This window comes from Eumetopias jubatus, unplaced genomic scaffold (assembly GCF_037043125.1).
Source record: "Eumetopias jubatus isolate StellerSeaLion01/CBP00866 unplaced genomic scaffold, mEumJub1_p1.0 scaffold_2, whole genome shotgun sequence".
NCBI lineage: Eukaryota > Metazoa > Chordata > Mammalia > Carnivora > Otariidae > Eumetopias > Eumetopias jubatus.
This window is the reverse complement of record NW_028274808.1, coordinates 200,266,675-200,286,611: the sequence shown is the minus strand read 5'-3', so window position 1 is coordinate 200,286,611 and position 19,937 is coordinate 200,266,675. Positions and strand designations below refer to the sequence as shown.

At 59.4% G+C, this 19,937-nt stretch overlaps 1 protein-coding gene across 2 annotated transcripts in view; it reads left to right on the top strand.

The window, feature by feature from the left end:
* The first annotated feature begins 4,260 nt into the window (after nt 1-4,260).
* RGS12 (regulator of G protein signaling 12) overlaps nt 4,261-19,937 on the top strand; it is a 110,372-nt gene continuing 94,695 nt past the window's right edge. For both annotated transcript variants that reach the window (XM_028089402.2, XM_028089416.2), the window contains exon 1: nt 4,261-4,325. The gene's annotated coding sequence lies outside the window, so the exon portion shown is untranslated. The remainder of the gene's footprint in view (nt 4,326-19,937) is intronic.

Below are 19,937 nucleotides of genomic sequence, written 5' to 3'. Positions count from 1 at the left end.
GCTGGTCCACTGGGACGTCCTAGAGCCCCCTGCTCTCCAGCTCTGGACAGTGTCCCCAAGCCTGGCATGCGCCCAGTGCAGGTGGGTGATCGGGGTCCACCCTTCTGAGGGTCGGCCCTGGTCCTTCCCATCCAGGAGCGCCGGGGGCGGGGGCGGCGTGGGCCTGATGTGAGCTTGACCCCTTTACCGAGTGACAGGATGGTGACAGGTGTGCGTGCGCGGGTCTCGTGGGTGCACGAATGGGCCTCCCTTCCCCCTGGGCGGGGTTTCGGGGGTGCACGCCTGAGTTGAGCCCGGCCAGGCGAGGAGGAAGCGCCCCCGGGGTGGCCGGCCAGCAGGCCCCGAGGACGGGACAGCAGGAAGAGCCCCGGCTCGGGAGCGAGCAGAGCACTGGGGCCTGGGGCTCGGCTCGGGCCGCGGGACGCTGGACCACAGGCGCCCGATCCGGCCTTGCCTGCCCTGGCCAAGGTCCCCCCGGGTCCGTCTCGTGACTTCTGGGAAGGCACAAAGGGGCCCCGTGCAGGCGAGCCTGGAACGCCAGCCTCGGGACCTGGGCCGTCAGCTTTCGTGCTTCAGGTGAGGCCACTGTGGGACCGTGAGCAGGGACTAGGGACCGCCAGCCGGGACCGTGCAGCAAAGGCAGGCTTGGGGGACGGGCCAGGCAGTGCGTGTGGCCGGCCTCAGGTGGTGGCCCCGGGAGCGGGGGAGCGGCCGCTCTGGGCGACACTTAGTGCTGACCTGTTGCGGACCCCTGTCCAGCCTCAGTCTCCATCTGTAGAATGGGCCGGTGCTCACACCCAGCGCGCACGGTGGTGGGCGCATCCGATGCGCTCAATGCTGAGCACAGCTTGGTACCGGCCTTGCTCCATGGTGGCCAGTGAGGTGGGGGGGCAGTGAGGGGACAGTGAGGGGGTGTCAGAGTAGGTCAGGTGGATGAGGCCACTGTCCTACTGAGGCTCACCTGGCTTGGACCCGGTGACCCAGGGGCTGCGTCCTCTCCTGTGGGCCTGCATCCCAGGGGACAGTGAGGAAGGCCAGAATACAAGCCCCCACCCTCGCGGCTCCTGCCCAGTCCCCTGCTGGAACCTTCTGGAGGCCGGGGCAGGCCAGTCTCCGGCGCAGGGCAGAGGGGCCGAGAGCTGCCCTGCCAGATGCTGCGGCAGCTCTCTTGTGGCCTTTGGCTCGCCTCTCTGCACCTGGGCAACGTCCACGCGTGCTGCGGGCTTGGGTGGGAAAGGAGGCTGCCGTGTGTGGGGAGGCTGCGCCGAGGATGTCGGAGGGGCAGCGCACCCCCGGGAGGAGAAAGGGTGCTGGTCCAGCAGGGGTGGGGCTGAGGGGCTGCTTCCGTGGGAGGGAGCGTGCTGGCCCATCCCTGCGGGGCCATCAGGACCCCCGGGAGTGCGGGAGAGCTGTGCAAGACGGAAATGTGCCGTGTGTCAGGCTGAGAAAAAAGTGAAAGGGGAAACCGAGTCCCGATGGGAGCAGGTATGTCTTCTCAATTAAGTCGAGTCCCTTCTGCGCATCCGGTGGTTTACATGGACAGGGCACGCTCCTTGCTCTGGCTCCTCTGACCCCCGGGCTCCGCTCTGCGTGGTCCTCCCCCCCCTCCCCCCAGGGTCTGGTGCACAGCCTCCACGGTCACAGCCTCCGTGGCCAGAGCCCAGGACATCTGAGCCCGCCCAGCGGCGGCGACACCCTGGCAGACACACCCGGGAAAGATTCGGCCACACATCTGGGCACCCGGTGGCCCAGCCAGGCCGACACACAGTCCCCATCGCGGGAGCGCAGCCCACTCTGCCTGCACGCGACCGCGGTCTCCGCTCTGTATCTGCTTAGAGCCCGTCCCGTGCGGAGTGGCCCCGCCCGGGTCGCCGGCAGCAGCGGGGGCTGCCGGCCCCCGAAGTCGTCCCCTAGCCCCTAAATGAATACCGGGCAGACACCCTGCCCCGCGGCTGGTGGGACACCCCGGCCGCCCGCTGCCCTGCGGTGTCAGGGATCCCATGGCGGGAAGTTCCTGACCTGCCCCCCTCCATCAGATGCAAAGCCACCCATCAGAGCCACACTCAGAAGGGTCAGTTCAACAGGGGCCGCCATGCGACCCTTGGTCCTGGGTCACGGTTGCTGCATGAGCCACGTTCTGTATTTGCCACGTGGAAGGTGCTGTGGGGAGCCAGGCGACAGGGCAGTGCATCCCGCCTGGCCATGCCCCTCGCCCTGGGGTTAGGCGGCTCTCTCTCTCCCTCTCGCTCCAGGTTCTACCCCTGCCCCCTCAGCCCTGGAAGTGGTCCCTGTTCCCCTCCCCGCTGTGACCTGTCCCAGCCCTCACTGCCTCTCCGGCTTCCCTTCCAATCGGGGTTTTATTGGACTCTTCTCAGATTTCCTCCTGGGACCAGAACAAATACTACAAGAGCTAATGAGGAAAACTTGAGGGGGGTGGCCTGGAGTGACAGGCTCTGAGCTCCCCGTGATGCCCCGCGGATTGCTCCCAGCATCTACTAGCCTGAGGCCCCCATTGTACCATGCTCTGCAGGTATTTCATCTGCAGTGAGGGGAAGACGCAAACGGACAACAAGCTGTAGGGAGCGGATCACCCTTGCTATCTCGTTCTGGGAGCGCTGGAGGGAGTAGGAATAGGTTTTTCTATGGGGGGGCGGGTTGCTGGCCGTGTGACCCTGGTGTATCTGTCACGATGAGTGACAGAGCAAGAGGCTCCAGCCAGGTTTGGGAGCTGGCTGTGTCACTGAAGGTCAGGGCCCAACTTGTCAGGAGTCGTGGACTTGATTTATTTCCCCACTTGGATCATAGAGCAAATGCTCAGGGGACTGTTTCCCCAAACTACTCTAGCTGGTCACTAGGACTCCAGGGAAAATAATTTCCAAAGAAATAATGACTGCTGAGGAGGCAGGGGGAGAGCTAACCCTGGAGGGTCTCCCGTAGGGCCCAGGCAGGAGGGGAGAGGACCTCCAGGACACAGCAGGGAGAAGCTGCCTGGCTTTCACACCTGTTGGGAGGACTAGGGGATGACTGTGCTTTGCGGGGACACCACACTTCTCATCTGCTCTCCTCCCTTAAAAATAAAACGCTTTCTGGGGCGTCTGGGGGGCTCAGTCAATTAAACGTCTGCCTTCGGCTCAGGTCGCTCAGGTCGTAATCCCGGGTCCTGGGACCGAGCCCCACCTCGGGTTCCCTGCTCAGCGGGGAGTCTGCTTCTCTCTCTCCCTCTGCTGCTCCCCCTGCTTGTGCACTTTCTCTCTCACTCTCAAATAAATAAATAAAATCTAAAAAAATTAAAAATAAAACTATTTCCGGGTGGAATGCGGTCTAGATGCACATCAAGGTCTTCGGAGGGTGTGGCTCCCTGATGCTGGGCGGCCTGGGCAGGGGCGCGGAGGAAGTGTCAGCTCACCGTCTATGGGACCAGGGCTGGAGGGGAATCTCGGTCGGGGAGACGGGAGGGGCCGCGGGGGCAGGGGCGCAGGAAGGGACCCGGGCGGGGGGGAAACCGGGGCCGGGGAGACGGGAGAAGACCCGGGTGCGGGGGGCGTCGGTAGGGGACCCGAGCTGGGGAGGGGGGGACTTGGGGTTGGGGGACGGGAGGGGACCCAGAGCTGGGGGCGTCGGGAGGGGACCCGAGGTAGGGGGGCCCCGGAGATGGGAGCGGACCCGGGTGCGGGAGGGGACCTGAGCTGGGGGGGATCCGGGGCCGGGGAAACGGGAGAGGACACGGGAAGGGGGCTCAGGAGGGACCCGGGCTGGGGGGGGTGACCCGGGTGCGAGGGGGTATCGGGAGGGACCCAGGGCGGGGGTGCAAGAGGGGCCGAGGGGACGGTAGGGGACCCAGGCACCGGTGTGAGGAGAAAGGACTGGACCCGAGCAGGGAATCTGGAAGGACTCGCCCGCCGGGCTGGGCCACCGCCTCAGCTCCCGCAGCGGAAGTCCCTTCCCAGGTCTGGGAGGCCCCCGCCCCGCCATGTCCGCCTCGCTGGCCCCGCCCCCGGCTGAGGCCCCGCCCCTCACTTCTTTCTGCCCTCCTCCCCTGGAAGCCCCGCCGCGCGCCCAGTTCCTCACCCTTGTAGGCCCCGCCCCCGTGGGCCCGCCCCACCTCGGCGGCTCCGCCCCGCCCCCGAGGCCCCGCCCCCGAGGCCGAGAACTCCGGCTCGGTCCTGAGACCCGCCCACGCCTCTAGAGACCACGCCTTCTCCCGGCCCCGCCCCCTCCTCCCCCCCACCCCGCCCCCCCCCCGGGCGGGCGGCGGCGGCGGCGGCGGCTGAGCGACCGTTGCGCGCGCGGGCGGAGCGGATCGCGGCCGGCGGAGCGAGCGGCCGGTAGGTTGCGGGCCGGGCGCAGGGCCGCCCCGCCTCCGTTTCTTTCTTCTCTGGGCGCGCGCTCGCGCCCTCCGCGGCCCGGCCGCCGGCCCCGCCCAGCGCGGCCGAGGGGGCCCGGGGGCGTCCGGCCGGCGTCCGGCTCGTCTGGGCCCCCGCGTCCCCGGGCCGCCGGCCACTCTCCTTTTGTTCCTGGGCCCTCCGCCGGGGACTTGTCGTGCGCTGGGCGCGCGCGGAACCCGCCCGGGGCCTGGGTTGTGGGGTCGCCGTGGGGCCCGCCGCTCCTTGGCGGGACCCGAGGGCCCGGGCCCGGGGCGGGGGGCGGCGGCGGACGGGCAGAGGGCTCGGGCCTGCCGTGCCCGCCGCGCTCGCCGGGTCCCGGGCCAGAGCCGGGGCGCCCCCGGGGCCCGAGTCAGCTCGGGTCTTGAGTTTCCTGGCCGCCCCCGGTAGGCGGCCGCATTGTTTGGGCAGAGCTGTCTCCGGAGACCCCAACTCTGGCGATTAACTGCAGCAGCGTCAGTTTCGCCGCCGTGCGGGGTTCCGGGTCCAGGCTGTGCTGCCAACTCAGGGGTCCTGGGGTGTAGACGGAGCGGCTCCGAGTTGTGGGGCGTAGACAGAGGGGCTCAGAGTTGTGGGGTGTAGGCAGGGCAGCCCAGAGTTGTGGGGCATAGAGTGGCTCAGTTGCGGGGTGTAGACAGAGCCCCAGAGCTGCGGGGTGTAGACAGGGCTGCCCAGAGACCACTGCACGAGGGACGCTGCCCAGAGTTGTGGGGCGTAGACAGAGTGGCTCCAAGTTGTAGGGTATAGACAGAACCCCAGAGTCATGGTGCATAGACAGGGTTGCCCAGAGTTGTGGGACACAGACAGAGTGGCCCAGAGTTGTGGGGTGTAGACAGGAGCCCAGAGTTGCGGGGCATAGACAGGGCCTCCCAGAGTTGCGGGGTGTAGACAGGGCTGCCCAGAGACCACTGCACGAGGGACGCTGCCCAGAGTTGTGGGGCGTACACAGAGTGGCTCCAAGTTGTAGGGTATAGACAGAACCCCAGAGTTGTGGGGCATAGACAGAGTGGCCCAGAGTTGTGGGGCGTACACAGAGTGGCTCCAAGTTGTAGGGTATAGACAGAACCCCAGAGTTGTGGGGCATAGACAGAGTGGCCCAGAGTTGTGGGGCATAGACAGAGTGGCCCAGAGTTGTGGGGCATAGACAGAGTGGCCCAGAGTTGTGGGGTGTAGACAGAGTGGCCCAGAGTTGTGGGGTGTAGACAGAGTGGCCCAGAGTTGTGGGGTGTAGACAGTGCTCCAGAATTGTGGGGTGTAGGCGGAAAGCAGCCCCGGGGTCATGGGGTGTAGACAGAGGTCCCCCGCGTGCACTGCCTGGCCGGGCACCTGCCTGGCCACTCTCCCGGGATATGCCCCTGGGTAGGTGGCTCCCTGCTCTGGGCCTCAGCCGCTCCTGGTGGATTGGCGTGGGAATGGTGCCTGCCAGTGGGCCGCTCGGGGCTCTGAGGGGTGTGTCTGAGGCCCTGGGAGCGGCCAGTGTCAGTGATCCTGTGGCCGCAGTGTGCTGTGGGAGGGGGCCCGTGGGAGGCCGGGGGTCCTGCAGGGGGGTGTGCTCCGGAGAGGAGGGGCGCAGCCGGGGGGAGGCCTGGGGTGCGGCCCGGGGCGGGGTCCTGGAGTCTAGAGCCCAGTGGGCAGAAGGCGAGGAGCAGGAGAATGTGGTCACGGTTTTACTTCAGAGACATAGTTGTCATGTGCAGTTTCATAAAAATGCCACCTCACCCAGTGGGTTTGAGGACCAGAGACCATGGCACGAGGGACGCTCCTCAGGTGGGCCGCCTACTGCTTGGGCACCCACAGCGAGGGCACTAGCTGGCTGGCGACAAGGTCTGGGACCGCTGGATGGGCGGGGCAGGGGATGCCACGGTGACTGGAGGGAAGGCCACGGACTTGGGCTGGACGTGTGGAGCGACTGTGGTGGCGGCGCTGTGGGCGGGTCGGGGTGAGGAGGGAGGCACCAAGCCTGCGTGGCAGGGAGGAGGGCGCCTGTGGGCTGGTAGCCCCGGGGTCAAGGGCAGGCCTCCTCCTCCCCTCTTTCCAGAATGAGGGTGGCCGAGGGCAGGGGCCAGAAGCCAGGCAGGGGAGGAGCGGGACGGGGGTGCTGGGCTGCGGGAGAGGCTGCGGGAGGACCGGAGGGACGGAAGTGCCGGCTGCTTCCGTGGGAGGTCCCGCCGAAGGTGACCGTGAGCTGGCTTCCTGGTGATACTGTCTTCTGCCGTCTGTCTGTGCCCAAGGTGGGCCGAGCCAGTAAGGATGCGGGGAGGGCGGTGGGTGCAGCAAGGACCTGCCTTGTGCATGTTACATCTCACACTTTCTTTGACTTGGGTGGAATTCCTAGAAACGCTTCACTTTCTCATTGGCACTTGAGTTTCCCGTGGCTGCTGTGACAAGCGACCGCACACCTCGTGGCTGAAGCTTCTGGAGGCCAGAAGTCCGACATGGGTGTCACTGGGTTGACACCAAGGTGGCGCCTGGGCTGGAGAGAACCCATTCCCCAGCCCTTTCAGCCGCAGAGGCTGTCCTCAGCCCTTGCCAGCCACCCCCGCCCCCGGCTCCCTCTGGCTCCTTCCCGCGGGGACCCCCGCGATGGCACTCAGACCCACGGGCCTCTCCCATCGCCGGGCCCTGCATGTAATCATACCTCCGAGTCCCTGGCGCCTCTCTGGTGACACTCCCGGTCCGGGGAGCTAGGAGCTGAGTCTAGCCTGCCACCGTGCTCCTGACTTCAGTTTGGGGAGGACCGGCTCCTCTCCTCCACGCCGCGCCATCTCCTGTACCTTCCTCAGGGGCCAGGGAAAGAAGCTAAGCCTTGCTCGGGGTTCAAGGCTGCTAGATGACTCGTTTTTACCTTTTTGGGCGGTGGTGGTCCCCAGCTCCCTTGACCTTCTGATAAAAACTGTGGTCTCCCTTTAGAAGTGTACTCTATACACACGCACACGCGACTTTGCCGTAGACACCGTTTCCCTATGATTCTTGGGGGGTCACCCGCTCAGAGGTCACCAGATTCATTTGTGCTTGTGCTCCACGCGGAGCTCTTGTGTCTGAGCCTTCCCCCCAAAAACGTGTGGTCTGTCCGTTCGGCTTTTCTTCTGTCTCCCGTCCAGTGGCTTTGCTGTTCCCAACACTAATCCTGGTGATCCCCGATGTGTGTCCTTCCCCACCTTTTTTCTTGTTCACACAGTCATTCATAGATGGACACGCCCACACAGTCACGTGCCCCCAGAGACACACACACACACACAGACGACACACAGCCACACAGCCACACACAGCCATCCCCCCAGGTACAACCACACAGCCAGACGTCTACACACAGACACACGGGCACACTCACATAGCCCTGCACACCTACACAGCACACAACCACCCACAGACACCGGGGCGCGCACACACACACACACACACCAGGCTACTTCTCTTTTTCCGCATGTTACTGTTGTCCCTTAACAGTGGCCCTGCTCATCCTTCCAGGACACTGGGTGACGCGCCAAGCCGACCGATGAGAAACTCGGGCAGTGGGCACGGTCCCGTCCGCTTGCCCGCATCTCCCAGAGGTGCTCGGGCTTAGCTTTCTGTGCTCCCGGGTGCTCAGTGCTGCGTCGGTGTGTGTCGTAGACATTCTCTTTGGATGTCTCTCAGAGGTACAGACGCTTCCGCTCTCCCTGCTGCCCTACTCCCCGCCCCCTCCATTTTCCACTGTAATCCTATGTTTTGGTGAAGCCTGTAGTCATTGCTTACCTTTCTGACGCTAGGTTTTGTCTGTTACCGACCCGCGCGGGACACTCACACTCAGCTGCTCTCCCGCCCAGCCCTGTCACCTGCCTATGGAAGGACTCTCTCTTGCCTCACGCCCAGCACGCATCCCTCCGCACCCCTGTCGTGGCCGTGCTTGGTGTTGGGGGGTTTTCTCCCAGAGTCCTGCGTCCTGCCCCAGTCTGTTCTGGTCCCGGGGAGGCCCATGCCCAGCTGCTGCGCAGGGTTCCCTGGGCCGCTCTCCCTCTGTACTACCTCTGTACCTGCGCTCTGGACCCCTCCCTTCCCTGCCTGGGCTCACGCCTTGTTTTGTTGAAGGACGGACTCTGGATGACTAAGAAGTGTTATGTAGACAGTGGTTTTTAAAAAGATAGTATTTACTGAAGCGGGGAGGGGCAGAGGGAGAGAGAAGCTCAAGCAGACCCCCCCGCTGAGCACGGAGTCTGATCCGGGGCTCGAGCCCCTGACCCCTAGACCATGACTTGAGCAGAAACTAAGAGTCAAATGCTTAACTAACTGAGCCACCCAGGTGCCCCACTGTAGATACTACTTTTGTCTTTGATTTTGAAAATATCTTTACTCCTCAGTTACTTTTAGTTTAGCTGGGTATAGAATATTGAAATACTGAAAAGTATTTTCTCAGGACTTTGAAGAGGTTGCTTCACTGCCTACAGTTTCTAGCGTGGGTGCCATTCTGATCTCAGTTCTCTGTCCGTGATGTGGCCCCAGGAGGCTCCTGGGAGCTTCCCTCGCTGCCCTGTGCTCTGAAGTGGCCCGTGACGGTGCTCCTTCTCATCACTGTGCCTTCCACATGCTGGGACCCTTTGGCCTGAGGACTGACGTTTTGTGTAACTCCTGAGAGAATGTCTTGCTTTCAGTCTTGTGTTCTTTCTTTCTGGAACTCTTATTTGGAGTTTGGATCCCCTGGCTGACCTGCTAATCCCCTGATTCTTGCTGACCTCAGAGATGTTTGCTTGGCTCTTGGGAGACAGCTTTGCATTGTCTTCTAGCTCTTCCTTTAGTTGTTTCACTTCCATTATCCTTTTCAGTTTTCAAGTGTTCTTTTATGATTTTCCTTTTTTAAAAAGGATTTATTTGAGAGAGAGAGAGTGTGTGTGGGAAGGAGGGCAGAGGGAGAGGGAAAGAAAGTCTTAGGTAGACTCTGTGCTGAGCAGGGAGCCCAGTGTGGGGCTCGATCTCATGGCGCTGAGACCACTACCTGAGCTGGAACCAAAAGTTGGACACTTAACCGCTGTGCCGCCCAGGTGTCCCCAAATTTCACTTTTCTTTTTAAAAAGTATCATCTTGTTCTTCATTGAGAGATGCAAGATCTTTTTTTTTTAAGATTTTATTTATTTATTTGACAGAGAGACACAGCGAGAGAGGGAGCACAAGCAGGGGGAGTGGGAGAGGGAGAAGCAGGCTTCCCGTGGAGCAGGGAACCCGATGCGGGGCTCGATCCCAGGACCCTGGGACCATGACCTGAGCCGAAGGCAGACGCTTAACGACTGAGCCGCCCAGGCACCTCGCAAGATCTTATTTTTTAGAAGATAATATTTTTAGAAGAAAATAAACATGCTTTGAGTTGTTTTTGTTTTCTTATTTTCCTTTTTTCCCCCTATTTTTTCATGAGACTATGTCCTCCATGAGACCAGGGTTTTTTTCTCAGCGTTATTCATGGCTAATCTCAAACACCTGAAATTATGCCTGGCACATAGAAGAAACACTATGTAGTGTTCACATCTCCTGTATTATTTCTGACGTTTGGGTGGTAGGGATTTGGGTTGTTCTAACAGTTGCCGAGAAAGGTTTTTTTTCTGACTGGATTTGTCTGTTTCTACCTTAGTTCTTTCAGGTTTGGTTCATGTGTTCAAATCTCTGTTATTAAGTTCACACACTTTTGTGACGGTGATTCTGCTGATGAACCAGCCGGACTTTGGTCTTGACGTCTGATATATTTTTCAGAGAAGAGGGTAGGGGCGGGGTGGGGAGAGAGACTCTCAAGCAGTCTCCTCGCTCAGCATGAGCCCAGTCTCACCACGCTGAGATTGTGACCTGAGCCGAAATCCAGAGTCGGATGCTTAACCGACTGAGCCACCCAGGCGCCTTTGAAGTCTGATGCTAAGATATAGCCCTTCTGGCTCTCTCCCATTTACTGTTTCTGTTCTTTTACTCAGGCTGTGTGTGTTCTTATATTCAAAGTCAGCTTCTTATAAAGCCTATGGTTGAGTCCTGCTCATTTATGCAGTCTGATAGTTTCTGCTTGTGATTGTGAACGTTTTGTCCATTTACAGTTTTAGTCTTTATCCCCCAAATTGAAGACTTTTTAATGAACTTATAATAAACACAAATTTTTGCAAAGCAGCTTGGGGGTGGGGCATAAATAGTATTTGGAATACTCTTTTTTTTTTTTTAAGCTTTTTTATTTATCCATTTGAGAGAGAGAGAGAACACAAGCAGGGGGAAGGAACAGAGAGGGAGAGGGAGAAGCAGACTCCACTAAGCAGGGAGCTGGGCCCAGGGCTTGATCCCAGGACCCTGAGATCATGGCCTGAGCTAAAGGCAGATGCTTCACCGACTGAGGCACCCAAGCACCCCTGCGGAGCACATCTTTATCAAGCTCCTGCCATGTGGCAGGCTGTGGGCTCTGTGGCTTCTCTTAAGTGCAGCCCAGAGGAGCCCAACCCAGGACACCTTTGCCCCAGGAGGTCCTAGGGCCGGGTGAGGTGCCCAGACCACCCCGCTTGCCAGAGCCCCGCACCCCTAGTTGCCTGGAGTCCGGCCAGAAGGCCAGCTCCGTGGAGTTAAGCATTTAGCAGCCAGTCAGCTTCCTCCCTGTGCAGCTGGGGCATTCAGGCCCCAGAAGGCGGCGGGGTCCCTGGTGCCCCCCCCCCCGGATTAGTTTCCTGCGGTCCTTGTCACAAAGCACCACAGACAGGGGGGCTTAAAGTAGCAGAAATTTATTCTCTTGCAGTTGTCAAGGCCAGAAGTCCAAGTCGAGGTGTGGGCAGGGCTGGGCTCCCTTGGAGACTCTCGGGAAGGCCCCGTCTCCTGCCTCTTCCAGCTTCTGGGGCTGCTGGCAGCTGGGCTGTGGCCACCCCGCCCCGTCCCTGCCTCTGTGTTCTCAGGACCTCTCCCCTGCCTGCGCTGGATCTTCCCTCCGCCTCCCTCTCCTAAGGACGCTTGGGATGGTGTCTGGGGCCCACTCAGACCATCAGGACCATCTTCTGTTGCAGAATCCTTTGCTTAAGCCCATCCACAAAGATCCTGTTTCCAAAGGAGGTCACGTTTCCGGGTTCTGCGGATTAGGGCCTGATGTCTTTGGGGCCACCATTCAACCCACGACACCCTGCCCGGACCTGGGAGGTGAGGAGCCATGTGGGGTCACCAGGGCTTGGGGCCTCCTGCCCACATGACCGCCTCTGGCCACCCCTCCTCTGGTTGCTTCCACACAGGGTCTGCCCTCGGCCTCCCCGTGGGCAGGACTGACGCCACCTCTCCCTCACACGCACCTCGCTGAAGTGGGCCCGGGACTTGGCGTGTTTGCAGACTCTCTTATCTTTTTGGGAGTAACTGAGAAAGACGTGGAGAGCAGAAAGCTTTGTTTCAGCCCTAATGAAAGGACCCGACAGGGGACAGTACAACACTCCTCTGCATGTTCCTCTTGAATCCTGTAGGGAATGACCAGATTTGTACGTGGGTAGGAGAATGTCCTGTGGGAGGCCTGAAATGAGGCCCTTTGTTGACGAGGAAAATTGTTCTGTTCTTCCTAGGCATCCGGGGGTGAGGCAGGGAGGCAGCCTAGGGCAGGGGATTGAGTGAGGCGGGGGGTCAGGCAGGGTGGGTGGACGCTGGGCTTGGCCTGTCTCCTCCTGTCCTTGGGCTGCCACTGTCATGTCGCCCAGGGAAGCTGCTGTGAGGGGCCGGGGCTGGTGTGGGGGGAAGCGGAGGTGACATGCCAGGTGGGGGTAATGGAGCCAGCCAGGCCCCAGCGAGGAAGAGCAGAGGGATACTGAGTCAGGGACCGTGAGTGCTGCGGCCTCCTCTGTCTCTTCAGTTAGATTTATCAGACAAAATATACTGTGCAGTATTTGGGACATGCCTAGACTGAAAGTTATCCGTCTTTTATCTGAAATTCAGATTTAACCGGGTGTCCTGTTTACTTGTTACACCTGACAGCTCTGTGGTCCCTCTGGCCCTGGTTGAACTGCCACAGATAGAAATAAATATCAAGTAGAGGTAAGAAGAAATAGTCAAATAGTAACGGGGGGAAAATGGAGATGGTTTAACCTCCAGTACTCCAAGACTCTTGAGCAGAAATGTTTCTGGAACCAAAAATAGCCCCACGGTTCCATTGGCTACAGAGCCAGCCGTGAGCTGGCGGCTGGAGGGGGTCGGTCCTGGCAGTGGGCGCCGGGTGGGAGCGAGCTGTGGCTTCAGGCCCTTGTCTGAGCTCCTCAGAAGGGCGTGGAAGGTGGCGTGGTGCCGAGCCTGGGCTGACAGCAGACATGGCCAGAGCGTGGGGGGCCCCCTGGTCTGCAGGATAGTTGGGGGGGTTGGTGGGGATTGGAGGAAGTGGAGGGATGGGAGAGGGCACATTGGGGGAAGAGTGAGTTCTCAGAAGGGGTCAGGGCTGTGAGTGTCCCCCTGACCTTCCGCGGGTGGTGGTCTTGGCTTGATGAGCTCTGCTGTCCCCCAGGGGCCTTCACTGGTCACTGTTCGTAATTGTCTACCTGGTGCTGTCGTCGAAGCCACTCCACAGCCCTTGAGGGAAGGAGTGAGCACACGGATGCAGGAGGCGCGGGGCAGTCATGTGGCCGTGAGGCCAGGCCTGCCTCAGGTGGCCTCGGCAGGCAGGCTGGGAGTTAAGGCTGGATCCCGAGAGAAGTGGGGCAGTGTTAGGGGTTTGGGTTCAAGATGAGCCTGAGGGCAGGGGAGGGCAGGTGTAGGGGGCAAGGTGGCGGCAGGGCGTGCAGGAGGCTCGGAGGGAGCAGGAGGGGGACTCAGCACTGCCGGGGAGGCTGCACAGGAGGCGGGCCGCCAGCCAGCCTCCCCCCTGCCCTGCCCTTTGCTGCCATCCCTGCTGCCGGCTCCTACCTGGCCGACGGCCGCCTGCCTTCTGCTGAGCTGCTGCTTTCCCTGATCGAGAGCTTTCCTAAATTCCTCTTGTGTAGAAAGTGTTCTTAATACGATGTCAATAAAAGACGTTACATCCAAATGCACCAACCTCAGTATCTTTGTTCAGCCCAGCACTGCGGAGAGTAACGCAAAATGACAGGTGAGAGCCAGTGGGTCAGGCCAGTGGCCGGGGCCGCGCGTGTGCATGGGGACGCCGGGTCACAGCATGTGTGTCTTTGTGTCGCCCTGGCTGCGGGTGCTCTGTCCCATCCTCTTTGCACTGTGTGAGCCCAGCCAGTATTAAAGAACGCATTTTCCTGGGGCGCCTGGGCGGCTCAGTCGTTAGGTGACTGCCTTCGGCTCAGGTCATAATCCCGGGGTCCTGGGATCGAGCCCCGCATCGGGCTCCCTGCTCGGCGGGAGGCCCGCTTCTCCCTCTCCCACTCCCCCTGCTTGTGCTCCCTCTCTCTCGCTGTGTCTCTGTCAAATAAATAAAATCTTCAAAAAAAAAAAAAAAAAGAATGCGTTTTCCTAAAATCTTCGGAGGTCTTGCATTTTTATTTATTTCTTTGAGATGAGAGAGCATATAACATTTACTTCTCTTAATTGGTTAGCCTACAGATTTTGTTTGATGTAAACTTAATATTCCAAACGATTCGGATCACTCAGAAAGGTACATGAACCAGTAAAATGGACCTTTTTAATTTAAATGATAGTCTTTGTGCCAAATCTAGAGCTTGTCCTTCATGTGTTAGAGAAAGGGCAAGCGCTGGGTTGGAGGTGTCATACAGCCAGGCCTTGGCCTGTAGGTCGGACACCGGGAGTGGGAGGGACATAGCCATGCTGCTGGGTGCTGTCCCGTTCCCACAAGGCCCTTGTGTCTGGAGGGCCTCGGGCTTGCGGCTGTGGCGCGTCTCCCACTGCCGCTGAGCTCTGACTGTGGCTGGGGAGGTGGGGAGGCCGAGGCGAGGCCCGGAGGAGGTCGAGGGTGCAGCTGGGCGCCCAGCTGCACCAGCCCCGCCATTGGCTCGGTGCCATGAAAATGCACTGGTGTCGTGTTCTCCTGAAGGAGGAAGCTAGGTAAGTTTAGAGCTCGTGTTTCAAGCTTTCTTTAGGTTGGTAAGGATGACATTAGCATAACTATTTCTTCAACTCCGTAGTAGTATTTTCGGAATTCCGTTTCCTTTTCACATTATTAGCCTGGGGGTGGTCGTTGTATGTATGTTTTTTTCTGATGTGTTGGAAGAGATGAAACCTTCTTCAAGTTGCCAGTCTTTAATCTCTTCTCTCTTTTTCTTATTTCTTTGTCCTCTTTCCTCATTACTTCTAATTGCTGTAGTTCCTGTTTCCAAGAGCTGCATTACTGTTGGGGTGCATCCTCGGCTCCCCTGTGGATCGTGGCTGCTTAGCAAGGGGCCCGGCCAGGAGGGCGGACGGGGACGCACCCGTAGTACCGAGCCCAATATGAGCCCCTGCGGCTTGATCCCTTGGTTTCTTTGGACTCTGAAGTGTTAACCCTCAAGAACCGGCATTAAAGAAGGCCCCACGCGAAACGTCTGCATAATCACAAAGTGCTGACCCGGAACATTGTATATCTTGTGCTCTTCTGTTCAGCCTTTTATAAATTATTCAGCAAGCAGGCTCACTGATGACTTCAGTGGTGGCTCACCGGCTTCCTAAGCTTAGACTGGTGTTCAAATGTGGGAGATGCAGCTACTGAGGAATCGAGCTAGACTCTCTGAGAGTCTAGGGAAATAATTTTGGTGGTAGCAGAACCTCACAGGAGGTCCTCGCGTGCGGACACGCCCGGCCTGGGGTCAGTCAGCCGCGTCTGCGTTGAGTCGTGACTGACCGTGGGCAGCGCGCCTGGGCCTCGTGTCCTCGGTGGTGAAATGGGATTGTCATGGTTATAGCTGTGAGGCCGCAGTGCTTAAGGAGTCATCCGATGCGGTCGCTGTCCTTGGCCAGTTTGTCCCATTCGTAGTCTGTTTATCTCAGGAGTGTGCGGTCGGATTTCCTGAATCACCTCATCGCAGATTAGTTGGGGGGAACCCTTGGAGAAAGTTAATCGTGCATTGCTGCCTAGAAATAAATCTAGCACCGTTTTGTCTGTGTTTATAGCAGCAGTGATCACAAATCAAACGAAAACATTCATATTTTGCATTATAAGGGACACTAATCATCTACTGCTGTGTAACAAACAGTCCCCCAAACAGGGCAGCTTACAACAACCAACACTTATTATCTCTCGGTTTCTTGGGTCAGGAATCTGAGGCTTAGTTGAGTCCTCTGTCCCAGGTCTCACCCAAGGTTGTGATCAAGATGTTGGCCAGGCTGAGTGGGGCGGGTCTGCTTCCAGGCTCGCTGACGCGGTGGTGGTGGCCTGTGATCTAACGTGGCTGCTGGCAGGCCTCACGACCTTGCCGGCTGTTGGCCAGGGACATTGTTGCCACGGGGCTGAGCGAGTGAGGGAGACGGCGCGGACAAAAGCCGGTCTCTGTAATTATCTTGGAAGTGGCTTCTCATCGCTTCTGCCCTGCTTATTAGAAGTGAGGCACTAGGTCCAGCCCAGGCCCCAGGGGTAGGGGGCTGCCAAGGGTGGGGCGACCAGGAGGGCATCATTGAGTTATATCATAAATATAAATAGGTGTCAGTCTGCTCTACCACTATCCAGCCCCTGGCCCCAGTGAGTGGGGGCCCCCCCCCCACGTACAAAACACTCCCCTAAGAACCTCCCCTGACCGCGTCAGCTCAGCGCGAACCTCATCATGTAAATCAGCGGCAGGTGTGCATGTGCATCCCGGATGTGGCTCCTCGATCCAGCGCCTGGAGTGCGCTTCCTGTCCATCCTGGACTAGAGAGGCCAGCTCTCAGCCCCTCCACCCCACACCAGGGCGCACTGTTGGCACGGGCGTGGGATGGCCGCCAGGGACACTCCTGCTCAAGACGAGGGGGGCAGGGCGTGGGGGCCTGGTGCGTGTTGGGAGTGCCTTGGTTAGGTCTCAGGGTCTGGGGACAGCAGCTCTCACTCTGCCTCCGGGCTTCTGACCCCCTCTCCGAGTCATCCTCCCCTTGTCACTGAAGGCGGCACATGCTTGGAGGGGAGGCCCGCTTAGCCTGCTTCCTGCCAGTTGAGGGTTTGGGCTCCGGTGTCCAGTTTTCATTTTGCGCTGCTTCTGACACTTCAGTTCAAGCTGCCAGTGCCTCTGCTGATAGAGTTTTCTGGCCAGTCTTTGGGCCTCCTGTGAATCGCATTGGTGTTCACCCCCTCAGATAACTTTGAGACGAGCCTTTCTCCGTCTTGGGCTCCTGAAGGGTCAAGGACGGCGGCCGTGAGCAGCTCCCTGGAGGCCCCGTTGTTCAAGGGGAGGGTCTGTGGGGCTCACCCTTCATCTCTCAGGAGCTCCGTTCATGCTTCTGCCCCCCCCCCCCGGCGGCTTTCCCTGACCGCACATGCACTGGGACTTCGCCTGCGCTGAGGCAGAAGGCGAGGCGGCGGCGTTCGGGGACATCAGGGCCCACAGGGAGAGTGGGCTGCTGGCAGGGGGGCTGGCAGGACGTGAGACAGTGGGGATGGGAGTTCTGAGGAGGTTCCAGTGAGCCCCCCCAGGGAGAAGCGCCCAGCCGTGCCAGAGGGGCGCAACAGGGGGCAGGAGAGGTGAGCCCGGACGGAGTGCTCATTGCAGTGTCAGTGCCCCCCTCCTGCGCCGTTTTGATTCACGTCGTATGACTGGCTTTCCACCCGCGGGCTTTCTGTCTTGCGTTGCTTGCGAACGTGGGATGCCGTACCCTCATCAGGTACCCGCCTCGGTTAAAAACTCTCTTGGTGATTGTTTCCTTCCTTCACTATAAACAGGCGTCCGTCTGCTCTGGCACTTGCACCTTGGGACCTCCCCTTCGGGTCCGCGTCATACCCCCGGGAGGGACAGGTGAGCTGAGCAGGGGGCAGCACGCGGTCCTGGCTGCCGGCCGCCATGCTGCCCTTTGCACTGGGACTTTGCTGGGTGGGAGGCTGCATCTGTTGCCTGCTGATCTGGGCCGACAGCCCTCGTTGGAGGAGCTGGGTTCAGGGGTTCAGGGGTAGAGGGAATGGGGTCTGGGAACAGGGAATGGGGGTGGATCCTAGCTTCACCTTAGGGAGCTCAGAAACGTGCCAGAATGGGATTTTGTCTTCTTTCTTCCTCCCTCCCTCCCTCCCTCCCTCCCTCCCTCCCTCCCTTCCTTCCTTCCTTCCTTCCTTCCTTCCTTCCTTCCTTCCATAGGCTCCACACCCAGTGTGGAACCCAACACAAGGCTTGAACTCACGACCCTGAGCCCTGAGATCGTGACCTGAGCTGAGATCAAGAGTCAGACACTTAACCGACTGAGCCACCCAGGTGCCCCCTGTCAGAAACCTGATTTTTGCTTCCTTTCATCCCTTTACCCTTTTCTGAGTTGGTGTTGCTCAGACTCTTGCTGATTGACGGGGTGGGGGTGGGGGGTGCGATGGCCTCTGCTCATCCCTGGCCCACCAAGCTCTGCTGTCTGTGGCCACTTGCCTCGCGCTGCACCTGCAGCCCGTGCCATGTGACTTGCTCTGCGGCCACTAGGATGCACCCTGCCCTTACCCAGCCCTGTTGCACTTCTGGCGCGGTCTCCTGTGCGGGAGCCGGTGGGGTAGGGGCAGACCCCACAGCAACGGGGGGCACACCGTGGGGCATGGGTCTCCGCTCTTGCGTCTTCACCGGGCCAGTGGTGGGGCGCGATGGATGTGGGTCTGCAGAGAGAAGTCCACCGTCATTTTTGTATGACAAAGATTTACATGTAAAATTCATCACATGCTTCAGTTAATTTTTATTTTTTTTCTCATTACAAAAGTCATGTTTGCTCTTTTTCAAAACTTCAGATGCTATGAACAAAAATGGTTGAATTCTAACAGAGAAAGGGAAGGCTGTTTCACCACATTTAGTGGCTTAGCAGGTGCTTCTTGAATGCCTTCTTATGCTTCAGGGGGCCCGTAGACGTGAACACAGAGACCACCCACGTAGCCACACATCATGTGTGGGTCAGGGAGGGGAGCGAGCCGATGGACCTGGGCCTGTGATGGGCCCTGTGGACAGTGGGCGGTCCGGGAAGGGGCGTTCCAAAGGGGAGGGTGCTGTGAGCTTGGTGCCGGTGACAAGGGGTAAGAACTAGCACATTCTTGCTCTTGGGGAAGTGCGTGGGGTCCTGTGGCTCCTCAGATGGGTGCAGAGTGCCGGCAAGGATGGAAACGAAAGCCTGGGCAGGCCCCCCCTTCTCACGCATGATTTCAGCGGACACAACCTCAGCTGTGGCTCTGGGGTCTTTACCGTACACATAATCAAGGTCGTCACTTGACCAAGGTCACAGGACTGGCAGGGCTGGTCCTCTCAGGTCCAGTTCCACACAAGAGCCCTGACTGCAACAGCCTGCTGGACTCTGTCTTAGCTACTGCTGGGTGGCCAGAAAGCAGGCTTCCCCAGGCCAGGTTCCCCCAGGGCAGCATCCGCGGGATGGGATTCCCAGGATGGGCTGCCCCAGAACAGGCTCCCCCGCGACAGACTCGCCTGGGTGGACCCTGTTGTCTGTCTTGTTCCCTCTTCCTAGAAGAGCGCCTGCACGGAGGAGGTGCTCCTAGGTATTTGTGAAATGCATGCACACAAACATCAGCTCACTCGATTGTGTTAGCTATTTTAGTGCCTCTGGTGTTCAGGGGAGGAGTGTCAAATTGTACACACGCAGGTGCTGTCTGTCCAGCACTCCTTTTAAAAGAATTTCCTTCTTTGGTGCCAAAGTCCAAGAAGTCTTATGGAGAGCACAGGAAATTTTTCTTGCCTGGTATATTTGGGGCTTCATCCCACCCCTCTAGGATGTCTGGGGGTTTGTTTACACATTGTTGGTGTTTATCGGATTCTTCATGTTCAGGACAACACCACAGACACCGGGGGGCTGTCCTGGGAGCCTCGCCCACTGCGCACCGGTCTGGCTGGCTGGCTCGGACAAGTGCGGTCTGTGCCAGCCCCGCACCGGGCTAGAGCTTGCATCATGGATGGATAAGAAGAAACACAACCCTGGGAGTCAAACAAATGGTACAAATGGGGGATGGCCCCCAGATCAGGGGTGTCTGGTTCATTCTGACAGGAGTGGCCATGGGACAGACTCAGACACAGAGTGAATGCCTCACGTCCGCGCCTCCCTTGCTCTCCGGTGACCATCATGCTAACGTGCTGAGACTGGACACGCTACTTTGTCTGGCCCCGCTTACCTTTTAGAGCTGCCACAGATTGGAGGTCTTGGGGCTGGGGGTTGAACAACATCGCTTTCCTGGCCTAAGTACTGGAGGTGTGGGCTGCCCTGGGGGAGCTCGGGCAGGCTGCAGCACACCATGGGCGTGGCCACTGGAACCCTGCTGGGGACCCAGCCCCCCCCCAGCTTCACCTGTCTGCCCCCTTCTCACTGCTCACGTGCTTGTTCTTCTGCATGCAGGCGGGGAGCCACAGAGCCTCCCAGGCTGGGCTCTGCTGTTCTCACGTGTTCTCCGGCAGATTCTGTTCCTTTGTACAAGACCCGTCTCATCGCTTTAAGAAGTCGATGGGACTTCTTTCACTTACGCTGCTTAGCATTTGGTGGGCTCTTTGTTTTCAAGGTTCTTCTTTTTCTGTAGCTCGGGGAAAGGGTCCATTAATT